The 20497-nt window shown below is 38.6% G+C and overlaps 1 protein-coding gene across 2 annotated transcripts in view; it reads left to right on the forward strand.

Moving 5' to 3' along the window:
- The window catches only part of LOC121368419 (myogenesis-regulating glycosidase-like), a 182177-nt gene that overhangs the window by 92056 nt on the left and 69624 nt on the right, over nucleotides 1-20497 (forward strand). The gene's annotated exons all lie outside the window — the stretch shown is intronic.

The following is a 20497-nucleotide window of genomic DNA, read 5'->3' on the forward strand; positions in this document are numbered from 1 at the left end:
CGCTTCCCACAGACAGGATAGCACAAACCATGGCCTTTGTTGAGCCAGCTATGAGTCACTGGTCGGTGCAAGTGGTTTACACCTACCCATTGAGCCTTGCGGAGAACTCACTCAGGGGTTGGAGTCGGTATCTGGGTTAAAAATCCCATGCCTCGACTGGGATCCGAACCCAGTACCTACCAGCCTGTAGACCGATGGTCTAACCACGACGCCACCGAGGCCGGTTTAGCGGTGTCAAATACACAATTTAACACACTTTATTATTATAACTAGTATTTTTTATTATCTATGGACAACCCCATCCCGAAGCAAATATTATTAAGATTGTTGCTGGAACAGCTTTAAGGGATTTCAATTATCTAAAGTGGGATTTCTTATATCATATGTTATAACATTACTTCCGTTTACAAGTAGTGTGTGTGTAGGGGGGGGGGGGGGGGGGGGGGGGAGGAGGTTAGCGCTCCCTCTTTTCCCGCCAATGCACCGGTTTAAGAAATGACTACAATGTCCGAGAAAGAAAAGTCCACTTGAGGTTAATCGGATTATGTTTGTTGAAACCCGGCCTCTAGCCAACCGCCCTTAGCAACACGTTTATTTTGCTAGATATAGCCAGTACAAGCACACCCGTACAAGGTTATTATGCTGAATATAACCATAGTATAAATATACTTTAGTTTGCTTTAAGCGTTTTGGCCCATAGGCATATTATTTCATACACATTTCAGTCACACGTGACAAATATATAGGGAGGATGGTCAATTAAATAAATTGAGAACGTACATATGAATGCATTTAAAACAATATATATTTTTTAAGATACTACTTACATACACTTGTTTTCTGCTATGTACACTTTAAACACAGGTAGTTTGCGCCTTTAGTATTTCTTAATCTAGTCAACAATATTAATTAAGGTCCAACAGACGTTTTGGTCAGTTTTCCCTATACTAATGTTATATTATGTTCAAGTTCTTTATTGCTTTAAGTTATACAACTTATAAGTTTTATAAATAAAAACAGCAAAATATAATAAATACATATTTACAATATTTGATAATGGTGGGGAGCGCTATAGCACTATCTAAAACATATTCATGCACGACAATTCAATACATATCTAAAATAAACGAAATTATATCACGTGAGCACGTTTTGATTACAGATGATTTCAAAACATTATTTCAGTAAATTGTGACCAGTTATGCACGCAACAATCCAAGATTTATTTGCTTTATACAAAAATAACAATAGACAAACAAAAACCCCAACAAAAACAAACAAACAAAAGAAATGTATTTTGTATAAAGAAAAAAAAATGCCCAAAATATTTACTGCCCTTTGTTAATTTTCTTAAGTGTATATACCGAACGTTAATTGATGTACAAAGGGAATATAAAAGTGATATTCATTCTCGAAACCTCATACGTCATAACTGTAACTCAAACTATGTAGCTTCTTTTCCTTTTTATATTAAAGTAGATGTAGATGTAACATTTAGATGGGGCGTGGTGGCTTTACACGAGACCCCCACCCCCCCACCAAAAAACCCCCAAAACCCACAAAAAAATCCCAAAACAACGATGGCGGCTTCCACTGCCGTTGAATTAGTGGAATTCGTCTTTGTACGCAAAATTGAACATAATGTATATTCAATAGTCGATTTAATTTTACATGAGCGCAAAGGATCCTTGCGAAGTGCGGCATCGGATAAGTACCAAAAAAGGTGTCGGCAGTACAGAACAAAATAGTAGAAGCGGTCAGAATGATTGAAAACTGTGAACACGGCTTTACGTATTTTATTACTGATAACAATAACAATATAACAGTGTTATCGAAATATCACACAAGAGCATATGATTGGAGTCTGATGACGATAATAACGAGGAACCTTCAGTAAAATCGGGGCGGGATCTAGCTCAGTCGGTAGAGCACTCGCCTGAGGTGCTTTGGTCGTTGGATCGAATCTCCTCGGCAGATCCATTTTGGGGTTTTTCCCCATTCCAACCAGTGCATCACGACTGGTATATCAAATGCCGTGATATATGCCGGTTTTTTCAGTTAGAAAATGCATATAAAAGAGCCCTTGCCACTAATAAAAAATGTAAGCTGGTTTACTCTAAAGGCGACATATCAGAATTACTCAATGTTTGACATCCAATAGCTCGTGATTAATCAGTGTGTTCTAGCTGTGTCGTTAAAAACCCCAACACGTTTAACTTTAATAATACTGTTACCACCTACAACATCACTTCAGATTGTGCATTCAAGATGTCCCGTTAATTCTTCCGTTTTAATAATAGTGCTTTGACTTAGAACATCACTCCATCACAAATGCAGATGTTCGTCCGGTTTAATAATGCTGTTACCACCTGGAACATCACTGCAGTCAAGATGTCTTTCACAGCTGTGAAGTCTGTAGACTGAAGTTTCCTAATCTACTTTCCAGTTCCCAAGCCACAACTTGTGTTCGCTAATCTGGTTTCATCAAGGGATCGTGTTCCTCTGATGACCGATAACAACACAAGGAAGCCATCTTGGAATGTAATCCACGAGTGGAGATTGCATTACGCTTAACGAGACTCGAGGGATAACGAACTGCACGCATGCAGGTTGCACCATGGGCGTACATGGGGGGGGGGGGGGGGGGGGGGGGGGGGGGGGGGGGGGGGAGAGGTTCGAAATCGCTTTTTTTTTAAATTTAATATATCTGACATTGATATCTGACATTATTATATTTACTCAACATAGAAATATATGCCCAATATCTCTGCAATCTATTTTGGAACCCCCCTTTTCAAAATCCTATGTATTGGAACCCCCCTTTTCAAAATCCTATGTACGCCCATGTGCACAGCATGAACATGGAAGGAGAGAACTATTTTGTTCAATGTTAAACGTTTGTTTTGTAGTAACACCTTCATTTCATTTCAACTTATGTTCGTGCTTATATCCAATTAAGGTTCAAGCACGCTGTCCTGGGCTGTCTGTCCAGTACAGTGGGTTAGTTGTTAGTGGTTAGTGAGGGAGAAGAGGGTGTAGTGGTCTTACACCTATCCGTTGAGTCGTTAAAACTCGCTCTGGGTGGGAGCCGGTACCGGGCTACGAACTCTGTACCTACCAGCCTTATGTCCGATGGTTTAACCACGACAACATTCAGGGCCGTATATATATATATATATATATATATATATATAACGACACCACTAGAGCACATTTATTTATTAATCCTCGGTTTATTGGAATCTCAAAGAAAAAGGGAAAAAAAAAAAAAGAAAGAAAGAAAGAAAGAAAGAAAGAAAGAAAGAAAAAAAAGAAGACTAGAAAAGGGAAATGACCGGCTCTTTCACTACAAAGATACAAAAATAACACTCAAAACATTACGCCGAATAGGATCGATTTAAAAATAAACATAAACCCAGCCTATTTATTGAGACACGGCCGCTTCCTGCTAGAGATTATTCCCGGTACAAACACACACGCCCGGGGTTCCGCGGTGCAGGTACTTTGTGACTGCTTCCCATTGTATAAACATATTGTTGTTCAACATGGGTATCGATCGGTTGAGATCGCTGGCTACGGAGCTGCCATTGTTGAAAAAATATTACCTCAAAATTGACAATAGATCGCGCACGTTTGCTACTGTTGATGACAAAACACAATGAAACAAGGGTTTGATTGTTGTTTGTGATGAGCTATCGCTTTGTGCGTTAATTGTGTTTATTATTTCGGTATTTACATTAATAAGTCGATAAATATTCAGGTGCGGATGCAATATGTTTTCTAGGGAAAGAAGGAAGGAAATGTTTTATTTAACGACGGACTCAACACATTTTATTTACGGTTATATGGCGTCAGACATATAGTTAAGGACCACACAGATATTGAGAGAGGAAACCCGCTGTCGCCACTTCATGAGCTACTCTTTTCGATTAGCAACAAGGGATATTTTATATGCACCATCCCATAGACAGGGTAGTACATACCACGGCCTTTGATGTACCAGTCGTGGTGCAATGGCTGGAACGAGAAATAGCGCAATGGGGCCACCGACGGGAATCGATCTCACACCGACCGCGCATCGAGCGAGCACTTTACCACTTAGCTACGTCCCGCCCCTCTAGGGAAAGAGTGTAATTTAAAAGATGGATGGATATATTCGGGGAAAATTAGCTGGCCTGAAACCTTTTCACCATGTATTTTCATCATTCTACTCTCATGTCGTTCCAGCCAGTGCGCCACGACTGGTACATCAAAGGCCGTGGTATGTGCCATCATGTCTATGGGATGGTGCATGTAAAAGATCCCTTGCTGCTAATCGAAAAGAGTAGCCCATGAAGTGACGACAGCGGGTTTCCTCTCTCAATATCTGTGTGGTCCTTAACCATATGTTTGACGCCATATAACCGTAATTCTGCGAAAAATCAGTCTGCATCCTGATCCTTATACAAATGGAAGCGCGTACGCCTATATCGGCAGCTGTAGTATTCCTTAGTACTCTAAATAATATGAATTTTATACACCCAGCAGAACAGTATATTACCTCTTTTACAATAATAATAAAAAAATATTCACACGTTAAAGATAGAGCTTTTGTTCGCGATTTTGACATTTATTACGTCCCACGTCGAATGTGAAAAGTATTGTTGAAAAACGTTTAAGGCGTATATAGGCTCTATACTACCAAATGAAATCCCGTAAACGACAATATGTATATACATTTTTGGCCAAGTAAATCCTGACAGTACATTACCACGGCCTTTTGAACGAGAAATAGGCCAATAGGTCCCCCAACGGAAATCGACCCTAGACCGACCGCACATCAGACAAGCGCTTTTCCATTCGCTACTCCCCCTCCCCTCCTATAAACTCATGAGTAATGTTTCTCGTTTTGGATAAATATAACAAGACGCTAGCGTTTATAAGTTCTACTCTAGTTCCGCACACGTCTAAAAAGGAAGGAAGGAAATGTTTTATTTAACAATGCACTCAACACATTTTATTTACGGTTATATGGCGTCGGACATATGGTTAAAGACCACACAGATATTGAGAGAGGAAACCCTCTGTCGCCACTTCATTGGCTACTCTTTTCGATTAACAGCAAGGGATCTTTTATATGCACCATCCAGAAGAAAGGATGGTACATACCACTGCCTTTGTTACACCAGTTGTGAGGCACTGGCTGGAACGAGAAATAGGCACAATAACACCCGATACTATTATGCTTCTAGTTCAAATTAAATTAAATTATCAAATAATGAAAACAGCGCTTATAAATAATTATGCTATATATTTCATCAATGGCTGGTATAGCAGTATTGAGTGCTCTACAGTTGTTTAAAGTCCGGGAAATTTTGAACTTTGACCCGGTCTGATGGACGCTACTTGGTATATAGAGAATACTAAACGAGTGTGTTTTCAATCGTACATCACGAGCGAAAACACACGAGTTGCAATATAAACGATTTTTTTATTATATAAAAATCGCACAAAATGACTTCCAAAATAACTAAACAAGACATGAAAATGCACAGATTAAAGACCTGGAAAATGACGTCGCTTACCAGCTTTGCATTCCTACGCCACACATCTATCAATGAAGTTTACACAAGCAATATTATAAACATATTCACGGCTAAACAAAATTATTAAAAAATATATTTTGTTAAATTATGCTGCTAACATTAATTACAAGAATTAACAGCAAGTATTTTTCCGATTTAGAAATACGAATCGAAAGAACCATGCGCACACTTTTTGCATGAAGATCTATCAGAGGCGGATCTAGGGGGAGGGAGGGGGGAGGGCAGGGGCCCGGGCCCCCCCCATAATTTTGCGACAGTTATAATTTTATTATATATTAATTTTCATTTTTTTACGATCCAAACCCTCGCCAAAGTTCCCTTGGCATTCCGCCTCATGCCATTGCCCCCCCCCCCCCCCAATGGATTTTGTGGATCCGCCACTGCCTATGCGGTGTTGTACTGCGTGACATAGTCGATCACTTGATCAGAGGTCATGACCTATCAAAAGGCATATTCCACAATGTGAAGACACGATAAATATCACATGGGTATCTCTTCCACCGCGGTGTAATAAAATACATGTCACAGGTAACAGTATGTAAGGCGACAGTTTGTAGAGGCGTGTGTCCCGAAGCGCTGTATACAGAAGTGCATTAGATCTCACTAAACTGTTAAAGGGATAGTCAACTCAGACAAGAGCCTTATGTGTTGGAAAGATACATACCCAGACCACCAACACATACTGACACTTTAACAAATGAAAAATGCGTAATTTTAGAGATAATAAAAAAACCCATGATTATTCCTGCTAACTGGGGGCAGCCATTTTGTTTCGTTTTTGTGACGTCCGGTGGTATAGCTTGGGGCGAAGTGACGTCAGCTCCGTCCAACTCCTCTATGCACAGCGTAAACAAACGCTCTAATTTACAAGGCGCTTCGCTTTCATTAACCTGACTTGTAAAACAACATAAATGACTTGATAGTATAATAAATTATTTAACTAAATTTATTTGAATTTGCTTCAATAGAACGAAATGGAGTTATAGTATTTTTCTCTTTTAAAAAGTCCAAAAAAATTAAAAACATTAGGCCTATTGGTAGGGTACGTTCGAGCAAAAACGACCTCTCACGATATCCAAGTGATAATTTTCTTTTCTTTGTGACTACGTAATTGGTCAGTTTTGTGATTTTAGATGAGAAAGTCTATTTAATCAAGGGTTTTACAGAATTACTTACAGTAATAAAGCAGGACGGCTGATAATGTCCATTACGATTTGAAGGGTGTCCGCGCGGTTATCACACAATACCCTGTGATCTTAATAAAAGAGGCACGTCTTTTTAGTGTGTTTAGGAGACCGTCTGAATATAAACCTGCCAATTTGGAACCACACGTACAGGCCACGGAAAGAAAAGACCAATTAACCAAGAAAACTCTCCAATTATTATTTCAGTACGTGGGTTAATTTATGTACAAAACATAATACATTTATTTCAACACTTTGACAATGGTGGTTTATTTTGTATTGAAAAATAATATATACTTGTTGCTGGCTTACTGGGATGGATATTATTACAGAACATTGCGATGCATCCGCAAAAATCAGGTATGTTTTGTGTCTTCAGTTCGAAGACTAATTCCTAACGTAACACGTTAGGTATTACGTAACTACCAGCTCGCCAGAGGGCGTATTCACTGGGATGGTACAAAATGGCTGCGCCCGTTATATATAATAGCCGTCACATTTAACCGTTTTATTAATTAACTATACGATTATACTTGTTGATATTAAGCATTAATGTGCATTAAATATCGTTGACTATGCATACCAGGCCAAATGCCTGAATAGAAAGAAAGAAATGTTTTATTTAACGACGCACTCAACACATTTTATTTACGGTTATATGGCGTCAGACATATGGTTAAGGACCACACAGATTTTGAGAGGGAACCCGCTGTCGCCACTACATGGGCTACTCTTTCCGATTAGCAGCAAGGGATCTTTTATTTGCGCTTCCCACAGGTAGGATAGCACCAACCATGGCCTTTGTTGAACCAGTTATGGATCACTGGTCGGTGCAAGTGGTTTACACCTACCCATTGAGCCTTGCGGAGCACTGACTCAGGGTTTGGAGTCGGTATCTGGATTAAAAATCCTATGCCTCGACTGGGATCCGAACCCAGTACCAACCAGCCTGTAGACCGATGGCCTAACCACGACGCCACCGAGGCCGGTAAATGCCTGAATAGTCCCTTCCTTTAATGTCCGGCCAGGTCGGAGCTCATTCACCGCTGAGTTTACTTCCGGGTCAGAGTTCATTCAACACAGAGACTATTTCCGAATAACAGTCCATTGGCACAATCTAACATGTAGCTGCTAATTGTAAGACGTGTGGATGCACATATTCACTTCTGATATACGGAGAAGGTATGAACTGGAAAGGAAAGGAATGTTCAACACCTCAGCACGTTATAAACTACTGCTATTTAGTGTCCGACATAATATGGTTATTTCGATATTTCGTCGATATATAGAGAAAGAGAAAACCCGCTTCCGCTACATAGGCTATTCCTAACGATAAAGCAGTAAGTGATATTTTGTATGCATTTTCCTACAGTACAGTACATACCACGGCCTTTGAAGGCGGTCGATCCTTCGACTCATTGCACCTCAGGCGAACACTTTATCACTGAGAAGGTTTTATATACATCAGCCTCATGTTCAGCCAGCAAACGTTTTGCTAACAATTCGCGAACTATATGATTGGTTCCCGACGTGGCCATTTGGTTTAATGTTAAGCGCATAAACCAGTTTTTCTGTCTCTCTCCCTCTCTCTCCCTCCCTCCCTCTCTCTCTCTCTCTCTCTCCTCTATCTCTCTCTCTCCTCTCTCTCTCTCTCTCTCTCTCTCTCTCTCTCTCTTCTTGTGTCTCTCTGTTTCTCAATATTTCCATGTCTCTTTGTCTGTTCCTCTCTAACTTATGTATGTATCTCTTTCTGTCTGTCTGTCTGTCTGTCTGACTCTCTCTCTCTCTCTCTCTCTCTCTCTCTCTCTTCTCTCTCTCTCTCTCTCTCTCTCTCTCTCTCTCTCTCTCTCTCTCTCTCTCTCTCTCTCTCTCTCTCTCTCTCTCAATCTCTCTCTTTCTCTCAATCTCTGTGATGTCGTTAAACAATACGAACATTTAAACCATACAGAATAACAGTGTGAATGCACATCTGAATTTTGTTTTACTAGTGACACTGCAAAGGTAAACGAACCTCGTCATTTCAAGTTCTGGATCCGCCTTTGAATAAAAATATGATTCATTACGTAAGAGCTAGACATATGATATGTATGAGGCACCAGATGTAGTGATATAGTTCAGTGATAAATACAATTTATACTCCCAGCAATGACAGGTAAACAACACACACAAAACAGATGTTCTGTTAACATTTAAAACCAAACGCGAGGGTATATTTAAAGACAGTTCCTCGCCTTTCCAGAATTACTATTCGACAGTTGATCTAATTTTTTTTAGACAAGACACCGAAAAGCAGCAAAGGGACAGTAAACGGGACAGTATGTAATACGTTCGTTGGTACCGGCCTCGGTGGCGTCGTGGTTAGGCCGTCGGTCTATAGACTGGTAGGTACTGGGTTCGGATCCCAGTCGAGGCATGGGGTTTTTAATCCAGATACCGACTCCAAACTCTGGGTGACTACTCCGCAAGGCTCAGTGGGTAGGTGTAAACCACTTGCACCGACCAGTGATCCATAACTGGTTCAACAAAGGCCATGGTTTGTGCTATCCTGCATGTGGGAAGCGCAAATAAAAGATCCCTTGCTGCCTGTCGGAAAAGAGTAGCCCATGAAGTGGCGACAGCGCGTTTCCTCTAAAAAAAACGTGCTAGAATGACCATATGTTTGACGTCCAATAGCCGATGATAAGATACAAAATCAATGTGCTCTAGTGGAGTTAAACAAAACAAACTTTACTTTTTACGTTCGTTGGTGTAATAATCATATCTCAGAAAAAATTGTATATTCTGAAAACGTACCGAAGCATTTATTCATTTATTTCAACTTATTTTCGTGCCTATATCCAATTAAGGTTCAAGCACGCTGTCCTGGGCACACACCTCAGCTATCTGGGTTGTCTGTACAGAACAGTGGGTTAATTGTTAGTTGTTAACGGTTAGTGAGAGAGAAGAGGGTTGTAGTGGTCTTACACCTATCCATCGAGTCGTTAAAACTCTGAGTGGGAGCCGGAACCGGGCTGCGAACCCTGTACCTACCAGCCTGATGTCCGATGGCTTTAATCACAAAACCACCGAGGCCCGTCGAGACATTTAAATAAACATTTCTTTCCCTTCTCATAGATTTATAGGTAAGAACAGCAACTCAATGAACAATATACAATAAACTAAACAGAGTTGTTTCCCCTAAACTGACTATCTGACATAAGATGTCGTTGCCCCAGTTTATCGTAAGATTTTGACTTTTATCACAGGTTTTTAAACAATGAGAGCGAAATGTATTTCAGAGATAGAGTACTCGCATGGTGTGTGGTTGATCGTAGGTTCGATCCTTCTCAGGGAAACATTTGTTATAATTATAGTTAATCTAAAGCTGTCTTTTCATATTCGGATGTAATGAAAACAGATAACACGTTTGATCTGATATTACTTTTAGATAAATACTTTATATATCAATGCCAAAAGTTAGTTTAAATATTACTCAATTTAAACACGAACTGAAAAATAGATATGATGTAGAAAAACATATATATTTTACTAAGAACACTCATAGTGTAGTTTATTTCTCGTTTCAGCCAGTGCACCACAACTGGTATATCAAAGGCCATGGTATGTGCTATCCTGTATGTTGGATAGTGCATATAAAAGATCCCTTGCTACTATATAAATTATTTGATTTTTATTTATTTATTTATTTATTTATTTATATATTTATTTATTTATTATTATTATTTTAAATTATTATTATTTATTTATTTATTATTTTTATTTGTGATTTTTATTTAGTTATGACGTTACTAGTTAATTATTTTATTGTCCACATGGCTCAGAAGCATTTTATTTTAATTTTATAAATGGTACATAATATTATATATGTATGTACTTACTGCATTTATTTATTGGGGGGTTTTGATTTAGCTTTCATCTGCTTGTATTTATGATACTGTATTGAACAACTCGTGTATACCCCTCTACATGGGCTGTATGTTTGTATGTGAGGGAATGAAAAAAAAAAAAAAAAAAAAAAAATATTATTATTATTAAAATTCAAGACCTATTCTCTAAACTACACAAAGTAACGCCACACCGAATGGTTGTGTGGTGCCTGCACTTCCTTTTAGCCATTACATGTAGAGCGGTTTTTAAGGCAACCCAGGCGTGTTGCGGACATGCAGAAAAACGGCCCATAAACGGTTTAAAACAGATTTGTTTTTTGACGCCTTAAATAACAATCTTAGGTTGTTTCGCTTTCAGATTTACTTTTCATTAGAGTTGGTAATATTAAAGGCATATTGTCACATACCATTGACCTATTAAATGGCCTAACAAAGTATTAGCTAAAAATATATAAATTTGATTTGTCCCTAAATGTACTTTATTCAACCATCTACGTAGCCACAATACTCCACTTATTAATGATATTTCATAAAAATAATTGAATTATGGCAATAGTCTATAATTCAAAAACTAATATTGTCAACAGGGTTGACATGGATTTCACTCCATTGTGGTTCAGTTAAGGTGATGTGATAGCTGGATTTGGTTTCCAAATATTAATGTAATTTTTATTTATTATCCATTTTTCGAGATGATGATGATGATAACTTGTTTAACGTGCCCATATACCACTAGGGTTTCGAACACGCCCATCCCGAGTCCGACCTCCGAAAAGATCGGTGGCCTGACTCGGGATGGGGGGGGGGGGGGGGGGGGTGTGTGAAAATGGGCAGAATTTTGAAAATAGCAATTAGTAAAAAAGTTAATAGAATAAATAAAAAAAATAAAAAGGTTACAAGCCAAAAATAAAAAAGAATTGACTGCTCGGCCGAATATTTATATACTTTGGAGCATTTTAGAAGGACAGTCCAAAATTAAATAAGAGAAAGAAGAGAGGATCGGACTATTTAATAATATTTAAAAAAAAGTAATTTCGACATAAAAGTTTGAACGCAGATCTAAAAGTTTAAAATCCGATCGATATGTCCACGCGAGTGGGGCTCGTTAAGGCCGTTTGAGTGCACAGCTTAAAGGGACGAGATGGGTTGCATCCCGTCAAGAAAACCCCATAGATTGACAGTCGATAGACGTTGAAGGTGTAGTGCTGTGCTGAAATACAGATCTTGAGAAGCCGGATCCGTCTGAACGAGAGAGAGAGTATCAGACTAGGGTATAGTCCAGTCGTCATGGGTTGGTATAGTGGTGCGGACGGGCCCGTCTCCGGATGATACGAGATGGCATCACTATAAAGCAAGGTAAAGTCTAGAAAAAGAGTAGTAGGGGCCGACCCCGCTTCCTATTTCTTCTTAGAGTGGGGCGGTCAATCTTCCAGTGCTGCCAGGACAGGCTCCGACATGTAGAGACTAAACGCGAACAACCGTGGCGTTCTGCAGAATGGCCGTCATACAAGTCACGAAAAAAACAAGTCAACAGTCAGACGGAGAAATGACATGGAGGCAGGGAATCTCGCTAAAAAAGAATCCAACCTGGTGGTGCAGGCTGTCGAAACGAGAAGCGTTCCAGCGTTCAATCAGTTCCATTGGCCGCATACATCCCAGTAGAAAACTTCATTTCGCTGACAAAAACAACGAAATGAAGGACCCCCAAGTCGAGCTCACGAAAGCACGTGCAGTGTGCACAAGCGAAACAAACACGTCTTACCGCATGGAGCTCCAGACTGGGAATGATTTTTCGAGAAATAAGGTTCTTAAATCTGTGACTGTATGCCTTTAAGGCTCATATAGATAGAATGCGGCGCGTGCGTGCGGTCCGGCTAAACATCGAAATACATTAGTTTCAATGAGAGCGTCTAGACTGGATGCGTGCGATGCGTGCGTCTGAAAAAGGAATGTTTGACATCCAATAGCCGATGATTAATAAATCACTGTGCTCTAGTGGTGTCGTTAAACAAAACAAGCTGAAAAAGGAATGTATATTAGTAAAAGTAAAATTTGTACTCTTTAATAATAGCACTAGAACACATTCATTAAATAATCATCAACTACTAGACCTGAAAAGGTAATTTCAATAATTCTAACACATAGTTCAGCTGTCTTTCATTAGAGGCAAGGAACCTTCAAAATGTTTTATACGTACATTCTCACAGACGGGACAACACATGCCACGGCATTTGATATACCAGTCGTGACACACTGTCTAGGGCTGAACAAACCCAGTGGATCCGCACGGTGAATCAAACGATTCAGTCACCTCAGGTTGGACTATACCAATTAAAATCCCATAGGCGACCATGTTAACGAATGTGTTTAAAAACACTATATGCAATATATCAACCAGACTATGACCTATAAATATCAGTACTACAACCCCTACCTCAAAGTATTAACTGCAGAAAATTGTACCTTTCATGGCTGATTTTAGGCATAACCAGATGTTTCTTACAACACCTCTAGTTTCGCACAAACTTTGAGCACTTTTTTTGACAGGTACCCCATACATGTTCCAAGCACAAAGCTACTTGACACGGTGGTACTACATCAAATAAAATTGCATTAATTTTTAGCCCAGATGAAACTAATTTTTTTTTTTACAACCAACACACTCACATTTATAACCAATCACAGGACTTGTGGTGTTAACTTCTCTATCAAAAGTTCGGTGCACCTCGAACTTCGACCCAGCCGAAAATTAATTGGTTTAGTGCTACCCTCAGGCGAGCGATAAGGTCTCACTACACAGATGACTATGGTGTATGTTGTTAGTGCCAACGAGAACCCGTTCTATTGGCAATCTTCGTTTGAAGTTGGGCAATTTAACATGGGTTGCAATGGCAGATGACATCTGTGTAGTGAGACCTAAACAGACAGAGCCAAATCCTGCATGCTGCATGGGAGACAATTCGTTCGTAACAAATGTTACAGAAGAGTTAGTTCCCTTGATATCAAATATAGCCACCAAAGACTCCGAATAATTGTGTTAGTTTAAATCAAAACGATGTATACTGGACCAACACACAGACTCGTTGATCATTCTGGGTAAACTTTTACCTTTCGAAATAAAGTATTTAACATACATTTACAATTATGAATATGTTTTTTTAAATTTTATATTAAACTGATACAGACAGAATCCATCCACAATATATATAGTTCATCATTCTGGATAAACGTTTAGTTTTTTAAAATTAAGTATCAAAGGCTAAGGAAGATAAATGAACTGTGTGTGTGTGTGTGTGTGTGTGTGTGTGTGTGTGTGTGTGTTTGTGTGTGTTTGTGTGTGCGTGTATGTGATTTCTATATTAAAGGCATACTGTCACGGATTTAAGGACCTTATTTCTCTAAAAATGAATAATAAATAATAATTACCGGTACATTAATTGTTGGAAAACAAATCCAGCTATCGCATCACCTTAACTGAACCATGATGGAATGAAATCCATAACAACCCTGTCGGCAATTTTAGTTTTTGAATTATGGACCATTGCCATAATTCAATAATTTTTACAAAATAACATTAATAAATGGAGTATGGTGGTTATGAAGATGGTTAAATAAAGTACATTTAGGGACAAATCAAATAATTTTTGTTCAGGTAATACTTTGTTAGACCATTAAATAGGTGGTCTGTGACAATATGCCTTTAATTTGATTTTCAACTTGGGTGAGCAATGCTTTATCTTCATAATTGGGGAGGGGGGCCAATGCCTGCCCCCCCCCCCCCCCCCCCCCCCCTCCGACACCTATGATAATTTAACATTGGTAGTTTATTTTCTCCTTTATGCTGGTGATGACATGGGCTGTTTCTGCTATGTGTTTGGGCAGCATCTTAATCAGATGATTTTAGGGGAATTTACACTAGGCATCAAGTTAAATCAGACAAGTGTACTTTCTTGTGAAAACTTTCACTCATAGTTGAACGTCCTTTGCTTTAGGTGGTACTAGAAAGGAAAATAAAGGACTGTTTCTTTAACGACATTTACGCCTATTTGGTGTCTAACATATAGTTATTTTGGACACTTGGTCGCGAGAAATAAAAGAGAAAGAAAACCTAATGACGCCGCATAGGTTACTCCTACTGATAAGGCAGAGAGAGAGAGATCTTTTAAATGCACTCTCCCATAAATAAGATAGTACATACAACGGCCTTTGGAATATCAGTTGAGCACTAGTTGGATCTAGTTGAGTCCATAGAGAGGGATCGATCCTTCGACCCATCACTCCTCGTGCGAGCGCTACACGTTCATGTCTCCAAGCTTTACAATATAGGAATCTAAAGCATCCCTTGATTTGGATGGTGATACGAAAGTGCACCATTTTATTCATTGCCAAAAAAGGATGTTATATTTTATTGGGTACCCAGCCATTTAAGGATTGTCTGTGTGAATCGGCGAAGCCGTTCTCACATAAATTTGCGGATGATTTTTGTTTGTTCATACTCAGATCAATGTAAAACAAAAAAACCCAAATAGACAATACTTATAATTAAATTTGAAACATACTTACTAATAACAACATTAAAAGTTCAAATTTTATTTTGAATTCTAATACAACTTTCATATAAGCCTTTTTTTTTCCATTGGTTAATTTTCGTGATAAATCGGACGATAGATGTACGCTGTCATGGGCTAATTATTTTTTTGATTAAAACAATAACGCTCAGTAAGACAAATTACGAACATAAAATGACGTTATCAAGTATGACGTTCCCTGACAACGTAATTTTTACATTCATCGAGATACGAACAAACTCCCGTTGCTACGTCTGGACCAATGGGATTACGTTATATTGTAATAAATGTAACGGAAATTTAATTATGTTGGCATGAAACGCAATGAACAGAAATTCTGCTGCCAAGGAACAGTATGGTTACCAACAAGCTTCATTTTTTTTTCAAGCGAGTCCTGGGAGAAAGGCAGTAGGTTTCATCTCTCTATATCTACACGGTCCTCAAACATATGTCTGTTATATAACCGTAAATAGATATGTGTTGAATGCGTCCTTCCTCTCTCATTATGCGCGTGGTCCTCAACCAATGCTATATAACGGTAAATAAGAATGACAGTGTGTTGAGTGTACGTCGTCAATAAAACATTGCCCTTTCCTTTCTACTCTCAGAGGCGGGACATAGCCCAGTGGTAAAGCGCTTGTTTGACGCGCGGTCAGTTTGGATCGATCCCTGTCGGTAGGCCCATTGGGCTATTTCTCGTTCCAGCCAGTGCACCACAACTGGTATATCAAAGGCCGTGGTATGTGCTATCCTGTCTGTGGGATCGTGCATATAAAAGATCCCTTGCTACTAATCGAAAAATGTAGCAGGTTTTCTCTCTAAGACTAAATATCAAAATGACCAAATGTTTGACGTCCAATAACTGATGATTAATAAATCAATGTGCTCTAGTGGTGTCTTGTAAGAGGGCGAGATGCAGCTCAACAATACATCGTTCATCTAAAGCTCGATGGGTCGATCGACCTTTGGTGCCCGATTGTTTTACCCATTACAGTCACTGCATCACGACTAGTATCATATCTACGGGCGTCTTTAACTAAAATTAACATTCCTTTTCTTTCTGTGCTATAACTAAAGTATAGGGTCTGGATTAAGGCTCAAAGTCGCGAGCGGTTTGAGTCCATCAGACTAAAGGTATTATTAATTTTGAGTCTTGCGACTAGACTCACGTTTTGTTTTAATTATATACTATATAAAAAGGGGGCCAATTCACAATTTCAAAGCTTTATTAACAAGGGAACTGCCTGGTGAATTCAAACAAAACCAGGGCGAGACGTAGCCCAGTGGTACAGCGCTCGCTCGATGCGCGGTCAGTGTGGGATCGATCCTCGTCGGTGGGCCCATTGGGCTATTTCTCGCTCCAGCCAGTGCACCACGACTGGTGTAACAAAGGCTGCGGTATGTGCTATCCTTTCTATGGGATGGTGCATATAAAAGATCCCTTGCTGCTAATCAAAAAGAGTAGCCCATGAAGTGGCGACAGCGGGTTTCCTCTCTCAATATATGTGTGGTCCTTAACCATATGTCTGACGCCATATAACCGTAAATAAAATGTGTTGAGTGCGTCGTTAAATAAAACATTTCTTTCTTTCTTTTTCAAACAAAACCAGGGCGAGATGTAGCCCACTAGTAAAGTGCTCGCCTGATACGCGGTCGGTCTAGGATCAATTTCCGCAGGTGGCCCATTGGGCTATTTTTCGTTACTTCCAGTGCACCATGACTGGTATATCAAATGCTGTGGTATGTGCTATCCTGTTTGTGGGATAGTGTATATAAAAGACCCCTTGTTACTAATGAAAAAAATGTAGCGTGTTTCCTTTTTTCTAAGACTATATGTCAAAATTATCGAATGTGTCATACCCAATATCCGATGATTAATAAATTAGTGTGCTCTAGTGGTATTGTTAAACAAAACAATCTTTAACTTTTCAAACAAAGCCACTACAAATAAAATATCAATCTAACACTGAAGTGTGCATTCGTATTTGAATATTCATTGAATTCTATTTCTCGTTCCAGCCAGTGCACCACGACTGGTACCTCAAAGGCCGTGGTATGTATTATCCCCTCTGTGGGATGGTGCATATAAAAGATCCCTTGCTGCTAATCGAAAAGAGTAGCCCATGAAGTGGCGACAGCGGGTTTTCTCTCTCAATATCTGTGTGGTCCTTAACCATATGTCCGACGCCATATAAACGTAAATAAAATGTGTTGAGTGCGTCGTTAAATAAAACATTTCCTTCCTTCGTCGAATTCTCTAGATATATACTATTTAAAGTACAAGAAAAGAAAAGAAAGACAATATTTAACCATGGTGAATTTATTATTTTTATATTTGAATCATCCTGAAAGACGTATGGTTCAGAAATAAGTTTCAATATAACATTTATAGAATCTGAAAATAGTAAAAACACACAATTTCGATTTACATACACACAACCTCATATCACAAGCAATAGTAAACCATGATCCGGGGTATTTCACTCTTTTTTTTTTACAAAAACAAAATAAAAAATACACAAGCATGATATTCATTGGCCAAAAACCTTGATCAATCTTTTGTCAAAATATGATCACAATAGGCAGAAAAATATCCTAAGTACAATATAATATATAACAATTATTTTGACATCACCCGCAATTTTAATGATACATAATATTACGGGTTAGAAAAACGTTAACTCCTGAATATCACTTGATAGGATAGTGTCAATCTTTACTCGTAGTGATTCTTTAATGATGATGAGAGCTTAGCACGACTTTCGATAGAGGATGACCCCTCCAAACCCCCCAAAACAACAACACCCCCCAAAAAACCCACAAAAAAACAACAAAACAAAACCCCAACCAAACAACCATGACTACACCATACAATGTTTAACTTGATAAAATTTGCAGTTGCGCATAATTCACATATTTTGTTGTTTAATTTGACTCTAAATTCGACAAAATGAAACATTTCGTTAAGTATTTCAGTTTACTACATTATTCCAAATGACATACTATTATATTGAAATTTGTACATTGATATTTTAGACAAATAACTCCATATCAATCGACCCAGCACATAATACAAGCTTAATTAACATAAGAATATCAAAATGGTAACGTGCTGCCACTTGGCGTAAACAATGATTTCCCTAACTATTCTTGATAAAAAGTTTTTTTTAAATTGTGCTAAGAAATTTCAAATCCATCAAAACAGTAGCCAGTGTTTTGACAATGTGGAGAGACCTGATATTCAAATTCAATCTCAATAAGGATACACGATTCAAAATAATCTATCAATCACTATGCCTTTTCTGCCACTAAGTAATATATCAATCACTATACCTTTTCCGCCACTAAGTAATCTATTGACCACTATGCCTTTTTTTCCACTAAGTAATCTATCGATCATTATGCCTTTTCCGCCACTAAGTAATCGATCGACCACTATGCCTTTTTCGCCACTAAGTAATCTATCGACCACTATGCCTTTTCCGCCACTAAGTAATCTATTGACCACTATGCCTTTTTTTCCACTAAGTAATCTATCGATCATTATGCCTTTTCCGCCACTAAGTAATCGATCGACCACTATGCCTTTTTCGCCACTAAGTAATCTATCGACCACTATGCCTTTTCCGCCACTAAGTAATCTATCGACCACTATGCCTTTTCCGCCACTAAGTAATCTATCGATCACTATGCCTTTTCCGCCACTAAGTAATCTATCGACCACTATGCCTTTTCCAATTCTATTCTTAACAAGAATTCCTCGGAATTAAATGTCTTGCCTATCATAAACTTTCCGCATGCAATGTGATAGAGACCCATAAGTGCAACTACAAACCAAGTTTCATTCACCTAGGACTTATAGTTTGTGACAAACTGATTCAAATGCGAAACTTTAAACGTTTTATAAACTGTCCGTAATATAAGAATCTTCGTTTAAATTTGTACCAACATGCTCAGTTATGTTGTAAACAATTTATGTTGTTACCTGATTTAGAAAAGTTTAGGGTTTTTTAAATGCCAGAGCCAGTTTTTATATTTTACAATGTCGTAGTGACTTTTTATATACATAGTAGTGTTATGATTATTGTTTTAATTGTACATATTTGTATTATTTAATTGAACTGTGTCAAAATTCCATAAGGAATGGCTTATTTTGTAAATGTGTGAAGCAAATCAGTTGAGATGTTAATAAATTATGTCTGTCTGTCTGTCTGTCTGTCTGTCTGTCATTAAACTTTAATACAAACGTTGACGACGCTACCACCGCTCCTGCCGCCGTCGTAAAAGTAAAACTTTTATCTCGTGCTCCGTAATGGCGAAACAAAAAATATCTTCTTCTAAATAAAATTTGGTTGTAATATTTTCATGTACACGTAATGAGCAACTTCAATACAAATTCTTTAACAATCAAACTGCAATCGAATAGTCACTGTTTTATTACATAAAGAGTTAATTCATTTCAACTTATTTTCGTGCTTATATCCAATTAAGGTTCAAGCACGCTGTCCTTGGTACACACACCTGAGCTATCTGTCTGTCCAGGTCAGTGGGTTAGTTGTTAATGGTTAGTGAGAGGGAAGCGGGTGTAGTGGTCTTACATTCACCCATTGAGCCGTGAAAACTCGCTCTGGGTAGGAGCCGGTAGGGGCTTCGATCCCTGTACCTACCAGCCTTATGTCCGATGGCTTAAATACGACACCACCGAGGCCGGTGCTCCATACAAAGTTATTTCTTATGCCTTTTTATAGAAAATGCACAGTGTAAAGAAAATGTTCTATAAAATAGCTGGTATCGGTTTCAGCATATAAATTATATACATTATTTACAATGATCCCAAATATAGCTCTATGATGTAGTAACATTTATAAACCACATTATGACCTATAAAAAAAGATATAAAAAACCAACAACACAGTGACGTCATCTAGTGTCGTGGCTGCTGAAAGAAAGCAGACGATTCTATTGTTTTAGGAAATTTTACGACCATAGTCGTTTTTTGTTTTTTTTTAAAGGTGGGTGAGAGACAGAGGAGTAGTATTTGTCGAATTGAAAAAGTAAAGTTTGTTTTATTTAACGACGCCACTAGAGCACACTGATTTTTTATCTTATCATCGGCTACTGGACGTCAAACATATGGTCATTCTGACACTGTTTTTTAGAGGAAACCCGCTGTCACCACATAGGCTACTCTTTTACGACAGGCAGCAAGGGATCTTTTATTTGCGCTTCCCACAGGCAGGATAGCACAAACCATGGCCTTTGTTGAACCAGTT

Source organism: Gigantopelta aegis, chromosome 3, assembly GCF_016097555.1.
Source record: "Gigantopelta aegis isolate Gae_Host chromosome 3, Gae_host_genome, whole genome shotgun sequence".
NCBI lineage: Eukaryota > Metazoa > Mollusca > Gastropoda > Neomphalida > Peltospiridae > Gigantopelta > Gigantopelta aegis.